Source organism: Oncorhynchus mykiss, chromosome 4, assembly GCF_057628025.1.
Source record: "Oncorhynchus mykiss isolate SJ-2025 chromosome 4, ASM5762802v1, whole genome shotgun sequence".
Lineage (NCBI taxonomy): Eukaryota > Metazoa > Chordata > Actinopteri > Salmoniformes > Salmonidae > Oncorhynchus > Oncorhynchus mykiss.
In genome coordinates this window covers 10,984,115-11,001,757 of record NC_143025.1, presented here as the reverse complement: position 1 = coordinate 11,001,757, position 17,643 = coordinate 10,984,115, and the positions used below count along the sequence as shown (strand labels likewise).

Here is a 17,643-nt window from a genome sequence, read left to right as displayed (position 1 = left end):
GGATGCAGAAGACAGAGACGAATCTGATGGTACAACCCATACGTCTATAGCTAAAACACACAATGTTTAAAAGGGGGTAGAATTCAACACAAATAACCGGCTTTGAAATATGGATGGCTGTCCATCAACATTAGGTCATATTTTACCTGTTGGCAACCAGCATCGCTGACCATTTTTCTCAATTGAGAAACCTAGCAATTCTCCATAATTAACATAATTTGATTGCAACAACTGTTGATGCTAATGTTACTTGAGAAATGTGTGTCTAAAGTGGTAGATCTCGCTATCCATGATGACGATTCAAGATATTCCCATTCAGAGCATGAATCTGGTGGCTAGAAATGACCTTGCTCATTTTTCTTCCACCTTTGATGACTGTTCCTTGTTCTTCAATGAACGTGGATGAAGGGAATATGTTCTGAGTGGATGATAACCATGTACAATAAAAGCTACTGAAATGTCTCCCAAATCCTTATCGTTAGTAAAATAAAACCTCTTGAATCAGTCCTGAGACCCCAGCAATAATCTTTTCCGTTTTCTGGCTTTCGTTGATCTCCATGTCCAGCCCTTATATTTTGCTTCAAAATGAGGAGTTTTAAAATGTTCCTTTCAGGACAACCTTTGACCTTCATACGTAGAAGAACCTTGTACTTTCTAACAACTTTTTGGTAGCTTGTGAGCGTCATAGAGCAAATCATGTTACATGTGCATGTTCGATAGAGTCTCAGCTTTTCATAGATAGCTTTTAGTAGTTTGTAATTCAAACCTTTCTGACTCTACAGATGTTTCTTTAAAAAAAAGACCCGGGCCTGGGCACCTTCGGAATCCGTCTTTGTCTCACAAACACAGCTCTATCTCAGCCCCCGTTAATCACACAGACTAACTCTTGGTACCACTGGATGCAGAAGACAGAGACGAATCTGATGGTACAACCCATACGTCTATAGCTAAAACACACAATGTTTAAAAGGGGGTAGAATTCAACACAAATAACCGGCTTTGAAATATGGATGGCTGTCCATCAACATTAGGTCATATTTTACCTGTTGGCAACCAGCATCGCTGACCATTTTTCTCAATTGAGAAACCTAGCAATTCTCCATAATTAACATAATTTGATTGCAACAACTGTTGATGCTAATGTTACTTGAGAAATGTGTGTCTAAAGTGGTAGATCTCGCTATCCATGATGACGATTCAAGATATTCCCATTCAGAGCATGAATCTGGTGGCTAGAAATGACCTTGCTCATTTTTCTTCCACCTTTGATGACTGTTCCTTGTTCTTCAATGAACGTGGATGAAGGGAATATGTTCTGAGTGGATGATAACCATGTACAATAAAAGCTACTGAAATGTCTCCCAAATCCTTATCGTTAGTAAAATAAAACCTCTTGAATCAGTCCTGAGACCCCAGCAATAATCTTTTCCGTTTTCTGGCTTTCGTTGATCTCCATGTCCAGCCCTTATATTTTGCTTCAAAATGAGGAGTTTTAAAATGTTCCTTTCAGGACAACCTTTGACCTTCATACGTAGAAGAACCTTGTACTTTCTAACAACTTTTTGGTAGCTTGTGAGCGTCATAGAGCAAATCATGTTACATGTGCATGTTCGATAGAGTCTCAGCTTTTCATAGATAGCTTTTAGTAGTTTGTAATTCAAACCTTTCTGACTCTACAGATGTTTCTGTAAAAAAAAGACCCGGGCCTGGGCACCTTCGGAATCCGTCTTTGTCTCACAAACACAGCTCTATCTCAGCCCCCGTTAATCACACAGACTAACTCTTGGTACCACTGGATGCAGAAGACAGAGACGAATCTGATGGTACAACCCATACGTCTATAGCTAAAACACACAATGTTTAAAAGGGGGTAGAATTCAACACAAATAACCGGCTTTGAAATATGGATGGCTGTCCATCAACATTAGGTCATATTTTACCTGTTGGCAACCAGCATCGCTGACCATTTTTCTCAATTGAGAAACCTAGCAATTCTCCATAATTAACATAATTTGATTGCAACAACTGTTGATGCTGAGAATGCAACACAAACCGCTGGTGCAAATGCTCTTTTCAAGATGCTCCACCTTGATCACAACAACTTACGCACCAAGACTATACTTTCAGGGATCATTTCTATAGTGCGTTACTTGAGAAATGTGTGTATAAAGTGGTAGATCTCGCTATCCATGATGACGATTCAAGATATTCCCATTCAGAGCATGAATCTGGTGGCTAGAAATGACCTTGCTCATTTTTCTTCCACCTTTGATGACTGTTCCTTGTTCTTCAATGAATGTGGATGAAGGGAATATGTTCTGAGTGGATGATAACCATGTACAATAAAAGCTACTGAAATGTCTCCCAAATCCTTATCGTTAGTAAAATAAAACCTCTTGAATCAGTCCTGAGACCCCAGCAATAATCTTTTCCGTTTTCTGGCTTTCGTTGATCTCCATGTCCAGCCCTTATATTTTGCTTCAAAATGAGGAGTTTTAAAATTTTCCTTTCAGGACAACCTTTGACCTTCATACGTAGAAGAACCTTGTACTTTCTAACAACTTTTTGGTAGCTTGTGAGCGTCATAGAGCAAATCATGTTACATGTGCATGTTCGATAGAGTCTCAGCTTTTCATAGATAGCTTTTAGTAGTTTGTAATTCAAACCTTTCTGACTCTACAGATGTTTCTGTAAAAAAAAGACCCGGGCCTGGGCACCTTCGGAATCCGTCTTTGTCTCACAAACACAGCTCTATCTCAGCCCCCGTTAATCACACAGACTAACTCTTGGTACCACTGGATGCAGAAGACAGAGACGAATCTGATGGTACAACCCATACGTCTATAGCTAAAACACACAATGTTTAAAAGGGGGTAGAATTCAACACAAATAACCGGCTTTGAAATATGGATGGCTGTCCATCAACATTAGGTCATATTTTACCTGTTGGCAACCAGCATCGCTGACCATTTTTCTCAATTGAGAAACCTAGCAATTCTCCATAATTAACATAATTTGATTGCAACAACTGTTGATGCTAATGTTACTTGAGAAATGTGTGTCTAAAGTGGTAGATCTCGCTATCCATGATGACGATTCAAGATATTCCCATTCAGAGCATGAATCTGGTGGCTAGAAATGACCTTGCTCATTTTTCTTCCACCTTTGATGACTGTTCCTTGTTCTTCAATGAACGTGGATGAAGGGAATATGTTCTGAGTGGATGATAACCATGTACAATAAAAGCTACTGAAATGTCTCCCAAATCCTTATCGTTAGTAAAATAAAACCTCTTGAATCAGTCCTGAGACCCCAGCAATAATCTTTTCCGTTTTCTGGCTTTCGTTGATCTCCATGTCCAGCCCTTATATTTTGCTTCAAAATGAGGAGTTTTAAAATGTTCCTTTCAGGACAACCTTTGACCTTCATACGTAGAAGAACCTTGTACTTTCTAACAACTTTTTGGTAGCTTGTGAGCGTCATAGAGCAAATCATGTTACATGTGCATGTTCGATAGAGTCTCAGCTTTTCATAGATAGCTTTTAGTAGTTTGTAATTCAAACCTTTCTGACTCTACAGATGTTTCTGTAAAAAAAAGACCCGGGCCTGGGCACCTTCGGAATCCGTCTTTGTCTCACAAACACAGCTCTATCTCAGCCCCCGTTAATCACACAGACTAACTCTTGGTACCACTGGATGCAGAAGACAGAGACGAATCTGATGGTACAACCCATACGTCTATAGCTAAAACACACAATGTTTAAAAGGGGGTAGAATTCAACACAAATAACCGGCTTTGAAATATGGATGGCTGTCCATCAACATTAGGTCATATTTTACCTGTTGGCAACCAGCATCGCTGACCATTTTTCTCAATTGAGAAACCTAGCAATTCTCCATAATTAACATAATTTGATTGCAACAACTGTTGATGCTGAGAATGCAACACAAACCGCTGGTGCAAATGCTCTTTTCAAGATGCTCCACCTTGATCACAACAACTTACGCACCAAGACTATACTTTCAGGGATCATTTCTATAGTGCGTTACTTGAGAAATGTGTGTATAAAGTGGTAGATCTCGCTATCCATGATGACGATTCAAGATATTCCCATTCAGAGCATGAATCTGGTGGCTAGAAATGACCTTGCTCATTTTTCTTCCACCTTTGATGACTGTTCCTTGTTCTTCAATGAATGTGGATGAAGGGAATATGTTCTGAGTGGATGATAACCATGTACAATAAAAGCTACTGAAATGTCTCCCAAATCCTTATCGTTAGTAAAATAAAACCTCTTGAATCAGTCCTGAGACCCCAGCAATAATCTTTTCCGTTTTCTGGCTTTCGTTGATCTCCATGTCCAGCCCTTATATTTTGCTTCAAAATGAGGAGTTTTAAAATTTTCCTTTCAGGACAACCTTTGACCTTCATACGTAGAAGAACCTTGTACTTTCTAACAACGTTTTGGTAGCTTGTGAGCGTCATAGAGCAAAACATGTTACATGTGCATGTTCGATAGAGTCTCAGCTTTTCATAGATAGCTTTTAGTAGTTTGTAATTCAAACCTTTCTGACTCTACAGATGTTTCTTTAAAAAAAAGACCCGGGCCTGGGCACCTTCGGAATCCGTCTTTGTCTCACAAACACAGCTCTATCTCAGCCCCCGTTAATCACACAGACTAACTCTTGGTACCACTGGATGCAGAAGACAGAGACGAATCTGATGGTACAACCCATACGTCTATAGCTAAAACACACAATGTTTAAAAGGGGGTAGAATTCAACACAAATAACCGGCTTTGAAATATGGATGGCTGTCCATCAACATTAGGTCATATTTTACCTGTTGGCAACCAGCATCGCTGACCATTTTTCTCAATTGAGAAACCTAGCAATTCTCCATAATTAACATAATTTGATTGCAACAACTGTTGATGCTAATGTTACTTGAGAAATGTGTGTCTAAAGTGGTAGATCTCGCTATCCATGATGACGATTCAAGATATTCCCATTCAGAGCATGAATCTGGTGGCTAGAAATGACCTTGCTCATTTTTCTTCCACCTTTGATGACTGTTCCTTGTTCTTCAATGAACGTGGATGAAGGGAATATGTTCTGAGTGGATGATAACCATGTACAATAAAAGCTACTGAAATGTCTCCCAAATCCTTATCGTTAGTAAAATAAAACCTCTTGAATCAGTCCTGAGACCCCAGCAATAATCTTTTCCGTTTTCTGGCTTTCGTTGATCTCCATGTCCAGCCCTTATATTTTGCTTCAAAATGAGGAGTTTTAAAATGTTCCTTTCAGGACAACCTTTGACCTTCATACGTAGAAGAACCTTGTACTTTCTAACAACTTTTTGGTAGCTTGTGAGCGTCATAGAGCAAATCATGTTACATGTGCATGTTCGATAGAGTCTCAGCTTTTCATAGATAGCTTTTAGTAGTTTGTAATTCAAACCTTTCTGACTCTACAGATGTTTCTGTAAAAAAAAGACCCGGGCCTGGGCACCTTCGGAATCCGTCTTTGTCTCACAAACACAGCTCTATCTCAGCCCCCGTTAATCACACAGACTAACTCTTGGTACCACTGGATGCAGAAGACAGAGACGAATCTGATGGTACAACCCATACGTCTATAGCTAAAACACACAATGTTTAAAAGGGGGTAGAATTCAACACAAATAACCGGCTTTGAAATATGGATGGCTGTCCATCAACATTAGGTCATATTTTACCTGTTGGCAACCAGCATCGCTGACCATTTTTCTCAATTGAGAAACCTAGCAATTCTCCATAATTAACATAATTTGATTGCAACAACTGTTGATGCTGAGAATGCAACACAAACCGCTGGTGCAAATGCTCTTTTCAAGATGCTCCACCTTGATCACAACAACTTACGCACCAAGACTATACTTTCAGGGATCATTTCTATAGTGCGTTACTTGAGAAATGTGTGTATAAAGTGGTAGATCTCGCTATCCATGATGACGATTCAAGATATTCCCATTCAGAGCATGAATCTGGTGGCTAGAAATGACCTTGCTCATTTTTCTTCCACCTTTGATGACTGTTCCTTGTTCTTCAATGAATGTGGATGAAGGGAATATGTTCTGAGTGGATGATAACCATGTACAATAAAAGCTACTGAAATGTCTCCCAAATCCTTATCGTTAGTAAAATAAAACCTCTTGAATCAGTCCTGAGACCCCAGCAATAATCTTTTCCGTTTTCTGGCTTTCGTTGATCTCCATGTCCAGCCCTTATATTTTGCTTCAAAATGAGGAGTTTTAAAATTTTCCTTTCAGGACAACCTTTGACCTTCATACGTAGAAGAACCTTGTACTTTCTAACAACTTTTTGGTAGCTTGTGAGCGTCATAGAGCAAATCATGTTACATGTGCATGTTCGATAGAGTCTCAGCTTTTCATAGATAGCTTTTAGTAGTTTGTAATTCAAACCTTTCTGACTCTACAGATGTTTCTGTAAAAAAAAGACCCGGGCCTGGGCACCTTCGGAATCCGTCTTTGTCTCACAAACACAGCTCTATCTCAGCCCCCGTTAATCACACAGACTAACTCTTGGTACCACTGGATGCAGAAGACAGAGACGAATCTGATGGTACAACCCATACGTCTATAGCTAAAACACACAATGTTTAAAAGGGGGTAGAATTCAACACAAATAACCGGCTTTGAAATATGGATGGCTGTCCATCAACATTAGGTCATATTTTACCTGTTGGCAACCAGCATCGCTGACCATTTTTCTCAATTGAGAAACCTAGCAATTCTCCATAATTAACATAATTTGATTGCAACAACTGTTGATGCTAATGTTACTTGAGAAATGTGTGTCTAAAGTGGTAGATCTCGCTATCCATGATGACGATTCAAGATATTCCCATTCAGAGCATGAATCTGGTGGCTAGAAATGACCTTGCTCATTTTTCTTCCACCTTTGATGACTGTTCCTTGTTCTTCAATGAACGTGGATGAAGGGAATATGTTCTGAGTGGATGATAACCATGTACAATAAAAGCTACTGAAATGTCTCCCAAATCCTTATCGTTAGTAAAATAAAACCTCTTGAATCAGTCCTGAGACCCCAGCAATAATCTTTTCCGTTTTCTGGCTTTCGTTGATCTCCATGTCCAGCCCTTATATTTTGCTTCAAAATGAGGAGTTTTAAAATGTTCCTTTCAGGACAACCTTTGACCTTCATACGTAGAAGAACCTTGTACTTTCTAACAACTTTTTGGTAGCTTGTGAGCGTCATAGAGCAAATCATGTTACATGTGCATGTTCGATAGAGTCTCAGCTTTTCATAGATAGCTTTTAGTAGTTTGTAATTCAAACCTTTCTGACTCTACAGATGTTTCTGTAAAAAAAAGACCCGGGCCTGGGCACCTTCGGAATCCGTCTTTGTCTCACAAACACAGCTCTATCTCAGCCCCCGTTAATCACACAGACTAACTCTTGGTACCACTGGATGCAGAAGACAGAGACGAATCTGATGGTACAACCCATACGTCTATAGCTAAAACACACAATGTTTAAAAGGGGGTAGAATTCAACACAAATAACCGGCTTTGAAATATGGATGGCTGTCCATCAACATTAGGTCATATTTTACCTGTTGGCAACCAGCATCGCTGACCATTTTTCTCAATTGAGAAACCTAGCAATTCTCCATAATTAACATAATTTGATTGCAACAACTGTTGATGCTAATGTTACTTGAGAAATGTGTGTCTAAAGTGGTAGATCTCGCTATCCATGATGACGATTCAAGATATTCCCATTCAGAGCATGAATCTGGTGGCTAGAAATGACCTTGCTCATTTTTCTTCCACCTTTGATGACTGTTCCTTGTTCTTCAATGAATGTGGATGAAGGGAATATGTTCTGAGTGGATGATAACCATGTACAATAAAAGCTACTGAAATGTCTCCCAAATCCTTATCGTTAGTAAAATAAAACCTCTTGAATCAGTCCTGAGACCCCAGCAATAATCTTTTCCGTTTTCTGGCTTTCGTTGATCTCCATGTCCAGCCCTTATATTTTGCTTCAAAATGAGGAGTTTTAAAATTTTCCTTTCAGGACAACCTTTGACCTTCATACGTAGAAGAACCTTGTACTTTCTAACAACTTTTTGGTAGCTTGTGAGCGTCATAGAGCAAATCATGTTACATGTGCATGTTCGATAGAGTCTCAGCTTTTCATAGATAGCTTTTAGTAGTTTGTAATTCAAACCTTTCTGACTCTACAGATGTTTCTGTAAAAAAAAGACCCGGGCCTGGGCACCTTCGGAATCCGTCTTTGTCTCACAAACACAGCTCTATCTCAGCCCCCGTTAATCACACAGACTAACTCTTGGTACCACTGGATGCAGAAGACAGAGACGAATCTGATGGTACAACCCATACGTCTATAGCTAAAACACACAATGTTTAAAAGGGGGTAGAATTCAACACAAATAACCGGCTTTGAAATATGGATGGCTGTCCATCAACATTAGGTCATATTTTACCTGTTGGCAACCAGCATCGCTGACCATTTTTCTCAATTGAGAAACCTAGCAATTCTCCATAATTAACATAATTTGATTGCAACAACTGTTGATGCTAATGTTACTTGAGAAATGTGTGTCTAAAGTGGTAGATCTCGCTATCCATGATGACGATTCAAGATATTCCCATTCAGAGCATGAATCTGGTGGCTAGAAATGACCTTGCTCATTTTTCTTCCACCTTTGATGACTGTTCCTTGTTCTTCAATGAACGTGGATGAAGGGAATATGTTCTGAGTGGATGATAACCATGTACAATAAAAGCTACTGAAATGTCTCCCAAATCCTTATCGTTAGTAAAATAAAACCTCTTGAATCAGTCCTGAGACCCCAGCAATAATCTTTTCCGTTTTCTGGCTTTCGTGTATCTCCATGTCCAGCCCTTATATTTTGCTTCAAAATGAGGAGTTTTAAAATGTTCCTTTCAGGACAACCTTTGACCTTCATACGTAGAAGAACCTTGTACTTTCTAACAACTTTTTGGTAGCTTGTGAGCGTCATAGAGCAAATCATGTTACATGTGCATGTTCGATAGAGTCTCAGCTTTTCATAGATAGCTTTTAGTAGTTTGTAATTCAAACCTTTCTGACTCTACAGATGTTTCTGTAAAAAAAAGACCCGGGCCTGGGCACCTTCGGAATCCGTCTTTGTCTCACAAACACAGCTCTATCTCAGCCCCCGTTAATCACACAGACTAACTCTTGGTACCACTGGATGCAGAAGACAGAGACGAATCTGATGGTACAACCCATACGTCTATAGCTAAAACACACAATGTTTAAAAGGGGGTAGAATTCAACACAAATAACCGGCTTTGAAATATGGATGGCTGTCCATCAACATTAGGTCATATTTTACCTGTTGGCAACCAGCATCGCTGACCATTTTTCTCAATTGAGAAACCTAGCAATTCTCCATAATTAACATAATTTGATTGCAACAACTGTTGATGCTGAGAATGCAACACAAACCGCTGGTGCAAATGCTCTTTTCAAGATGCTCCACCTTGATCACAACAACTTACGCACCAAGACTATACTTTCAGGGATCATTTCTATAGTGCGTTACTTGAGAAATGTGTGTATAAAGTGGTAGATCTCGCTATCCATGATGACGATTCAAGATATTCCCATTCAGAGCATGAATCTGGTGGCTAGAAATGACCTTGCTCATTTTTCTTCCACCTTTGATGACTGTTCCTTGTTCTTCAATGAATGTGGATGAAGGGAATATGTTCTGAGTGGATGATAACCATGTACAATAAAAGCTACTGAAATGTCTCCCAAATCCTTATCGTTAGTAAAATAAAACCTCTTGAATCAGTCCTGAGACCCCAGCGATAATCTTTTCCGTTTTCTGGCTTTCGTTGATCTCCATGTCCAGCCCTTATATTTTGCTTCAAAATGAGGAGTTTTAAAATTTTCCTTTCAGGACAACCTTTGACCTTCATACGTAGAAGAACCTTGTACTTTCTAACAACGTTTTGGTAGCTTGTGAGCGTCATAGAGCAAAACATGTTACATGTGCATGTTCGATAGAGTCTCAGCTTTTCATAGATAGCTTTTAGTAGTTTGTAATTCAAACCTTTCTGACTCTACAGATGTTTCTTTAAAAAAAAGACCCGGGCCTGGGCACCTTCGGAATCCGTCTTTGTCTCACAAACACAGCTCTATCTCAGCCCCCGTTAATCACACAGACTAACTCTTGGTACCACTGGATGCAGAAGACAGAGACGAATCTGATGGTACAACCCATACGTCTATAGCTAAAACACACAATGTTTAAAAGGGGGTAGAATTCAACACAAATAACCGGCTTTGAAATATGGATGGCTGTCCATCAACATTAGGTCATATTTTACCTGTTGGCAACCAGCATCGCTGACCATTTTTCTCAATTGAGAAACCTAGCAATTCTCCATAATTAACATAATTTGATTGCAACAACTGTTGATGCTAATGTTACTTGAGAAATGTGTGTCTAAAGTGGTAGATCTCGCTATCCATGATGACGATTCAAGATATTCCCATTCAGAGCATGAATCTGGTGGCTAGAAATGACCTTGCTCATTTTTCTTCCACCTTTGATGACTGTTCCTTGTTCTTCAATGAATGTGGATGAAGGGAATATGTTCTGAGTGGATGATAACCATGTACAATAAAAGCTACTGAAATGTCTCCCAAATCCTTATCGTTAGTAAAATAAAACCTCTTGAATCAGTCCTGAGACCCCAGCAATAATCTTTTCCGTTTTCTGGCTTTCGTTGATCTCCATGTCCAGCCCTTACATTTTGCTTCAAAATGAGGAGTTTTAAAATTTTCCTTTCAGGACAACCTTTGACCTTCATACGTAGAAGAACCTTGTACTTTCTAACAACTTTTTGGTAGCTTGTGAGCGTCATAGAGCAAATCATGTTACATGTGCATGTTCGATAGAGTCTCAGCTTTTCATAGATAGCTTTTAGTAGTTTGTAATTCAAACCTTTCTGACTCTACAGATGTTTCTGTAAAAAAAAGACCCGGGCCTGGGCACCTTCGGAATCCGTCTTTGTCTCACAAACACAGCTCTATCTCAGCCCCCGTTAATCACACAGACTAACTCTTGGTACCACTGGATGCAGAAGACAGAGACGAATCTGATGGTACAACCCATACGTCTATAGCTAAAACACACAATGTTTAAAAGGGGGTAGAATTCAACACAAATAACCGGCTTTGAAATATGGATGGCTGTCCATCAACATTAGGTCATATTTTACCTGTTGGCAACCAGCATCGCTGACCATTTTTCTCAATTGAGAAACCTAGCAATTCTCCATAATTAACATAATTTGATTGCAACAACTGTTGATGCTGAGAATGCAACACAAACCGCTGGTGCAAATGCTCTTTTCAAGATGCTCCACCTTGATCACAACAACTTACGCACCAAGACTATACTTTCAGGGATCATTTCTATAGTGCGTTACTTGAGAAATGTGTGTATAAAGTGGTAGATCTCGCTATCCATGATGACGATTCAAGATATTCCCATTCAGAGCATGAATCTGGTGGCTAGAAATGACCTTGCTCATTTTTCTTCCACCTTTGATGACTGTTCCTTGTTCTTCAATGAATGTGGATGAAGGGAATATGTTCTGAGTGGATGATAACCATGTACAATAAAAGCTACTGAAATGTCTCCCAAATCCTTATCGTTAGTAAAATAAAACCTCTTGAATCAGTCCTGAGACCCCAGCGATAATCTTTTCCGTTTTCTGGCTTTCGTTGATCTCCATGTCCAGCCCTTATATTTTGCTTCAAAATGAGGAGTTTTAAAATTTTCCTTTCAGGACAACCTTTGACCTTCATACGTAGAAGAACCTTGTACTTTCTAACAACGTTTTGGTAGCTTGTGAGCGTCATAGAGCAAAACATGTTACATGTGCATGTTCGATAGAGTCTCAGCTTTTCATAGATAGCTTTTAGTAGTTTGTAATTCAAACCTTTCTGACTCTACAGATGTTTCTTTAAAAAAAAGACCCGGGCCTGGGCACCTTCGGAATCCGTCTTTGTCTCACAAACACAGCTCTATCTCAGCCCCCGTTAATCACACAGACTAACTCTTGGTACCACTGGATGCAGAAGACAGAGACGAATCTGATGGTACAACCCATACGTCTATAGCTAAAACACACAATGTTTAAAAGGGGGTAGAATTCAACACAAATAACCGGCTTTGAAATATGGATGGCTGTCCATCAACATTAGGTCATATTTTACCTGTTGGCAACCAGCATCGCTGACCATTTTTCTCAATTGAGAAACCTAGCAATTCTCCATAATTAACATAATTTGATTGCAACAACTGTTGATGCTAATGTTACTTGAGAAATGTGTGTCTAAAGTGGTAGATCTCGCTATCCATGATGACGATTCAAGATATTCCCATTCAGAGCATGAATCTGGTGGCTAGAAATGACCTTGCTCATTTTTCTTCCACCTTTGATGACTGTTCCTTGTTCTTCAATGAATGTGGATGAAGGGAATATGTTCTGAGTGGATGATAACCATGTACAATAAAAGCTACTGAAATGTCTCCCAAATCCTTATCGTTAGTAAAATAAAACCTCTTGAATCAGTCCTGAGACCCCAGCAATAATCTTTTCCGTTTTCTGGCTTTCGTTGATCTCCATGTCCAGCCCTTACATTTTGCTTCAAAATGAGGAGTTTTAAAATTTTCCTTTCAGGACAACCTTTGACCTTCATACGTAGAAGAACCTTGTACTTTCTAACAACTTTTTGGTAGCTTGTGAGCGTCATAGAGCAAATCATGTTACATGTGCATGTTCGATAGAGTCTCAGCTTTTCATAGATAGCTTTTAGTAGTTTGTAATTCAAACCTTTCTGACTCTACAGATGTTTCTGTAAAAAAAAGACCCGGGCCTGGGCACCTTCGGAATCCGTCTTTGTCTCACAAACACAGCTCTATCTCAGCCCCCGTTAATCACACAGACTAACTCTTGGTACCACTGGATGCAGAAGACAGAGACGAATCTGATGGTACAACCCATACGTCTATAGCTAAAACACACAATGTTTAAAAGGGGGTAGAATTCAACACAAATAACCGGCTTTGAAATATGGATGGCTGTCCATCAACATTAGGTCATATTTTACCTGTTGGCAACCAGCATCGCTGACCATTTTTCTCAATTGAGAAACCTAGCAATTCTCCATAATTAACATAATTTGATTGCAACAACTGTTGATGCTAATGTTACTTGAGAAATGTGTGTCTAAAGTGGTAGATCTCGCTATCCATGATGACGATTCAAGATATTCCCATTCAGAGCATGAATCTGGTGGCTAGAAATGACCTTGCTCATTTTTCTTCCACCTTTGATGACTGTTCCTTGTTCTTCAATGAACGTGGATGAAGGGAATATGTTCTGAGTGGATGATAACCATGTACAATAAAAGCTACTGAAATGTCTCCCAAATCCTTATCGTTAGTAAAATAAAACCTCTTGAATCAGTCCTGAGACCCCAGCAATAATCTTTTCCGTTTTCTGGCTTTCGTTGATCTCCATGTCCAGCCCTTATATTTTGCTTCAAAATGAGGAGTTTTAAAATGTTACTTTCAGGACAACCTTTGACCTTCATACGTAGAAGAACCTTGTACTTTCTAACAACTTTTTGGTAGCTTGTGAGCGTCATAGAGCAAATCATGTTACATGTGCATGTTCGATAGAGTCTCAGCTTTTCATAGATAGCTTTTAGTAGTTTGTAATTCAAACCTTTCTGACTCTACAGATGTTTCTTTAAAAAAAAGACCCGGGCCTGGGCACCTTCTGAATCCGTCTTTGTCTCACAAACACAGCTCTATCTCAGCCCCCGTTAATCACACAGACTAACTCTTGTTACCACTGGATGCAGAAGACAGAGACGAATCTGATGGTACAACCCATACGTCTATAGCTAAAACACACAATGTTTAAAAGGGGGTAGAATTCAACACAAATAACCGGCTTTGAAATATGGATGGCTGTCCATCAACATTAGGTCATATTTTACCTGTTGGCAACCAGCATCGCTGACCATTTTTCTCAATTGAGAAACCTAGCAATTCTCCATAATTAACATAATTTGATTGCAACAACTGTTGATGCTAATGTTACTTGAGAAATGTGTGTCTAAAGTGGTAGATCTCGCTATCCATGATGACGATTCAAGATATTCCCATTCAGAGCATGAATCTGGTGGCTAGAAATGACCTTGCTCATTTTTCTTCCACCTTTGATGACTGTTCCTTGTTCTTCAATGAACGTGGATGAAGGGAATATGTTCTGAGTGGATGATAACCATGTACAATAAAAGCTACTGAAATGTCTCCCAAATCCTTATCGTTAGTAAAATAAAACCTCTTGAATCAGTCCTGAGACCCCAGCAATAATCTTTTCCGTTTTCTGGCTTTCGTTGATCTCCATGTCCAGCCCTTATATTTTGCTTCAAAATGAGGAGTTTTAAAATGTTCCTTTCAGGACAACCTTTGACCTTCATACGTAGAAGAACCTTGTACTTTCTAACAACTTTTTGGTAGCTTGTGAGCGTCATAGAGCAAATCATGTTACATGTGCATGTTCGATAGAGTCTCAGCTTTTCATAGATAGCTTTTAGTAGTTTGTAATTCAAACCTTTCTGACTCTACAGATGTTTCTGTAAAAAAAAGACCCGGGCCTGGGCACCTTCGGAATCCGTCTTTGTCTCACAAACACAGCTCTATCTCAGCCCCCGTTAATCACACAGACTAACTCTTGGTACCACTGGATGCAGAAGACAGAGACGAATCTGATGGTACAACCCATACGTCTATAGCTAAAACACACAATGTTTAAAAGGGGGTAGAATTCAACACAAATAACCGGCTTTGAAATATGGATGGCTGTCCATCAACATTAGGTCATATTTTACCTGTTGGCAACCAGCATCGCTGACCATTTTTCTCAATTGAGAAACCTAGCAATTCTCCATAATTAACATAATTTGATTGCAACAACTGTTGATGCTGAGAATGCAACACAAACCGCTGGTGCAAATGCTCTTTTCAAGATGCTCCACCTTGATCACAACAACTTACGCACCAAGACTATACTTTCAGGGATCATTTCTATAGTGCGTTACTTGAGAAATGTGTGTATAAAGTGGTAGATCTCGCTATCCATGATGACGATTCAAGATATTCCCATTCAGAGCATGAATCTGGTGGCTAGAAATGACCTTGCTCATTTTTCTTCCACCTTTGATGACTGTTCCTTGTTCTTCAATGAATGTGGATGAAGGGAATATGTTCTGAGTGGATGATAACCATGTACAATAAAAGCTACTGAAATGTCTCCCAAATCCTTATCGTTAGTAAAATAAAACCTCTTGAATCAGTCCTGAGACCCCAGCAATAATCTTTTCCGTTTTCTGGCTTTCGTTGATCTCCATGTCCAGCCCTTATATTTTGCTTCAAAATGAGGAGTTTTAAAATTTTCCTTTCAGGACAACCTTTGACCTTCATACGTAGAAGAACCTTGTACTTTCTAACAACGTTTTGGTAGCTTGTGAGCGTCATAGAGCAAAACATGTTACATGTGCATGTTCGATAGAGTCTCAGCTTTTCATAGATAGCTTTTAGTAGTTTGTAATTCAAACCTTTCTGACTCTACAGATGTTTCTTTAAAAAAAAGACCCGGGCCTGGGCACCTTCGGAATCCGTCTTTGTCTCACAAACACAGCTCTATCTCAGCCCCCGTTAATCACACAGACTAACTCTTGGTACCACTGGATGCAGAAGACAGAGACGAATCTGATGGTACAACCCATACGTCTATAGCTAAAACACACAATGTTTAAAAGGGGGTAGAATTCAACACAAATAACCGGCTTTGAAATATGGATGGCTGTCCATCAACATTAGGTCATATTTTACCTGTTGGCAACCAGCATCGCTGACCATTTTTCTCAATTGAGAAACCTAGCAATTCTCCATAATTAACATAATTTGATTGCAACAACTGTTGATGCTAATGTTACTTGAGAAATGTGTGTCTAAAGTGGTAGATCTCGCTATCCATGATGACGATTCAAGATATTCCCATTCAGAGCATGAATCTGGTGGCTAGAAATGACCTTGCTCATTTTTCTTCCACCTTTGATGACTGTTCCTTGTTCTTCAATGAACGTGGATGAAGGGAATATGTTCTGAGTGGATGATAACCATGTACAATAAAAGCTACTGAAATGTCTCCCAAATCCTTATCGTTAGTAAAATAAAACCTCTTGAATCAGTCCTGAGACCCCAGCAATAATCTTTTCCGTTTTCTGGCTTTCGTTGATCTCCATGTCCAGCCCTTATATTTTGCTTCAAAATGAGGAGTTTTAAAATGTTCCTTTCAGGACAACCTTTGACCTTCATACGTAGAAGAACCTTGTACTTTCTAACAACTTTTTGGTAGCTTGTGAGCGTCATAGAGCAAATCATGTTACATGTGCATGTTCGATAGAGTCTCAGCTTTTCATAGATAGCTTTTAGTAGTTTGTAATTCAAACCTTTCTGACTCTACAGATGTTTCTGTAAAAAAAAGACCCGGGCCTGGGCACCTTCGGAATCCGTCTTTGTCTCACAAACACAGCTCTATCTCAGCCCCCGTTAATCACACAGACTAACTCTTGGTACCACTGGATGCAGAAGACAGAGACGAATCTGATGGTACAACCCATACGTCTATAGCTAAAACACACAATGTTTAAAAGGGGGTAGAATTCAACACAAATAACCGGCTTTGAAATATGGATGGCTGTCCATCAACATTAGGTCATATTTTACCTGTTGGCAACCAGCATCGCTGACCATTTTTCTCAATTGAGAAACCTAGCAATTCTCCATAATTAACATAATTTGATTGCAACAACTGTTGATGCTAATGTTACTTGAGAAATGTGTGTCTAAAGTGGTAGATCTCGCTATCCATGATGACGATTCAAGATATTCCCATTCAGAGCATGAATCTGGTGGCTAGAAATGACCTTGCTCATTTTTCTTCCACCTTTGATGACTGTTCCTTGTTCTTCAATGAACGTGGATGAAGGGAATATGTTCTGAGTGGATGATAACCATGTACAATAAAAGCTACTGAAATGTCTCCCAAATCCTTATCGTTAGTAAAATAAAACCTCTTGAATCAGTCCTGAGACCCCAGCAATAATCTTTTCCGTTTTCTGGCTTTCGTTGATCTCCATGTCCAGCCCTTATATTTTGCTTCAAAATGAGGAGTTTTAAAATGTTCCTTTCAGGACAACCTTTGACCTTCATACGTAGAAGAACCTTGTACTTTCTAACAACTTTTTGGTAGCTTGTGAGCGTCATAGAGCAAATCATGTTACATGTGCATGTTCGATAGAGTCTCAGCTTTTCATAGATAGCTTTTAGTAGTTTGTAATTCAAACCTTTCTGACTCTACAGATGTTTCTGTAAAAAAAAGACCCGGGCCTGGGCACCTTCGGAATCCGTCTTTGTCTCACAAACACAGCTCTATCTCAGC

General features: G+C 39.4%; 6 non-coding genes and 13 pseudogenes across 6 annotated transcripts; all 19 read left to right on the top strand.

Moving 5' to 3' along the window:
* The first annotated feature begins 243 nt into the window (after nt 1-243).
* Nucleotides 244-427, top strand: LOC149983865 (small nucleolar RNA U3; annotated as a pseudogene).
* Nucleotides 428-1,140: 713 nt separating this feature from the next.
* Nucleotides 1,141-1,324, top strand: LOC149983864 (small nucleolar RNA U3; annotated as a pseudogene).
* A 787-nt stretch (nt 1,325-2,111) lies between these two features.
* Nucleotides 2,112-2,327, top strand: LOC149983863 (small nucleolar RNA U3). Its single transcript, XR_016495734.1, has one exon. It is a non-coding gene; the product is annotated as a small nucleolar RNA U3 (small nucleolar RNA).
* A 713-nt stretch (nt 2,328-3,040) lies between these two features.
* Nucleotides 3,041-3,224, top strand: LOC149983862 (small nucleolar RNA U3; annotated as a pseudogene).
* Nucleotides 3,225-4,011: 787 nt separating this feature from the next.
* On the top strand, nt 4,012-4,227 carry LOC149983861 (small nucleolar RNA U3). Its single transcript, XR_016495733.1, has one exon. It is a non-coding gene; the product is annotated as a small nucleolar RNA U3 (small nucleolar RNA).
* A 713-nt stretch (nt 4,228-4,940) lies between these two features.
* On the top strand, nt 4,941-5,124 carry LOC149983860 (small nucleolar RNA U3; annotated as a pseudogene).
* Nucleotides 5,125-5,911: 787 nt separating this feature from the next.
* LOC149983859 (small nucleolar RNA U3) lies at nt 5,912-6,127 on the top strand. Its single transcript, XR_016495732.1, has one exon. It is a non-coding gene; the product is annotated as a small nucleolar RNA U3 (small nucleolar RNA).
* A 713-nt stretch (nt 6,128-6,840) lies between these two features.
* On the top strand, nt 6,841-7,024 carry LOC149983858 (small nucleolar RNA U3; annotated as a pseudogene).
* Nucleotides 7,025-7,737: 713 nt separating this feature from the next.
* Nucleotides 7,738-7,921, top strand: LOC149983857 (small nucleolar RNA U3; annotated as a pseudogene).
* Nucleotides 7,922-8,634: 713 nt separating this feature from the next.
* LOC149983856 (small nucleolar RNA U3) lies at nt 8,635-8,818 on the top strand (annotated as a pseudogene).
* A 787-nt stretch (nt 8,819-9,605) lies between these two features.
* LOC149983855 (small nucleolar RNA U3) lies at nt 9,606-9,821 on the top strand. Its single transcript, XR_016495731.1, has one exon. It is a non-coding gene; the product is annotated as a small nucleolar RNA U3 (small nucleolar RNA).
* Nucleotides 9,822-10,534: 713 nt separating this feature from the next.
* LOC149983854 (small nucleolar RNA U3) lies at nt 10,535-10,718 on the top strand (annotated as a pseudogene).
* Nucleotides 10,719-11,505: 787 nt separating this feature from the next.
* On the top strand, nt 11,506-11,721 carry LOC149983853 (small nucleolar RNA U3). The gene has a single exon (XR_016495730.1). It is a non-coding gene; the product is annotated as a small nucleolar RNA U3 (small nucleolar RNA).
* A 713-nt stretch (nt 11,722-12,434) lies between these two features.
* Nucleotides 12,435-12,618, top strand: LOC149983852 (small nucleolar RNA U3; annotated as a pseudogene).
* Nucleotides 12,619-13,331: 713 nt separating this feature from the next.
* Nucleotides 13,332-13,515, top strand: LOC149983851 (small nucleolar RNA U3; annotated as a pseudogene).
* A 713-nt stretch (nt 13,516-14,228) lies between these two features.
* On the top strand, nt 14,229-14,412 carry LOC149983850 (small nucleolar RNA U3; annotated as a pseudogene).
* A 787-nt stretch (nt 14,413-15,199) lies between these two features.
* LOC149983849 (small nucleolar RNA U3) lies at nt 15,200-15,415 on the top strand. The gene has a single exon (XR_016495729.1). It is a non-coding gene; the product is annotated as a small nucleolar RNA U3 (small nucleolar RNA).
* Nucleotides 15,416-16,128: 713 nt separating this feature from the next.
* LOC149983848 (small nucleolar RNA U3) lies at nt 16,129-16,312 on the top strand (annotated as a pseudogene).
* A 713-nt stretch (nt 16,313-17,025) lies between these two features.
* Nucleotides 17,026-17,209, top strand: LOC149983847 (small nucleolar RNA U3; annotated as a pseudogene).
* Nucleotides 17,210-17,643: the final 434 nt, after the last annotated feature.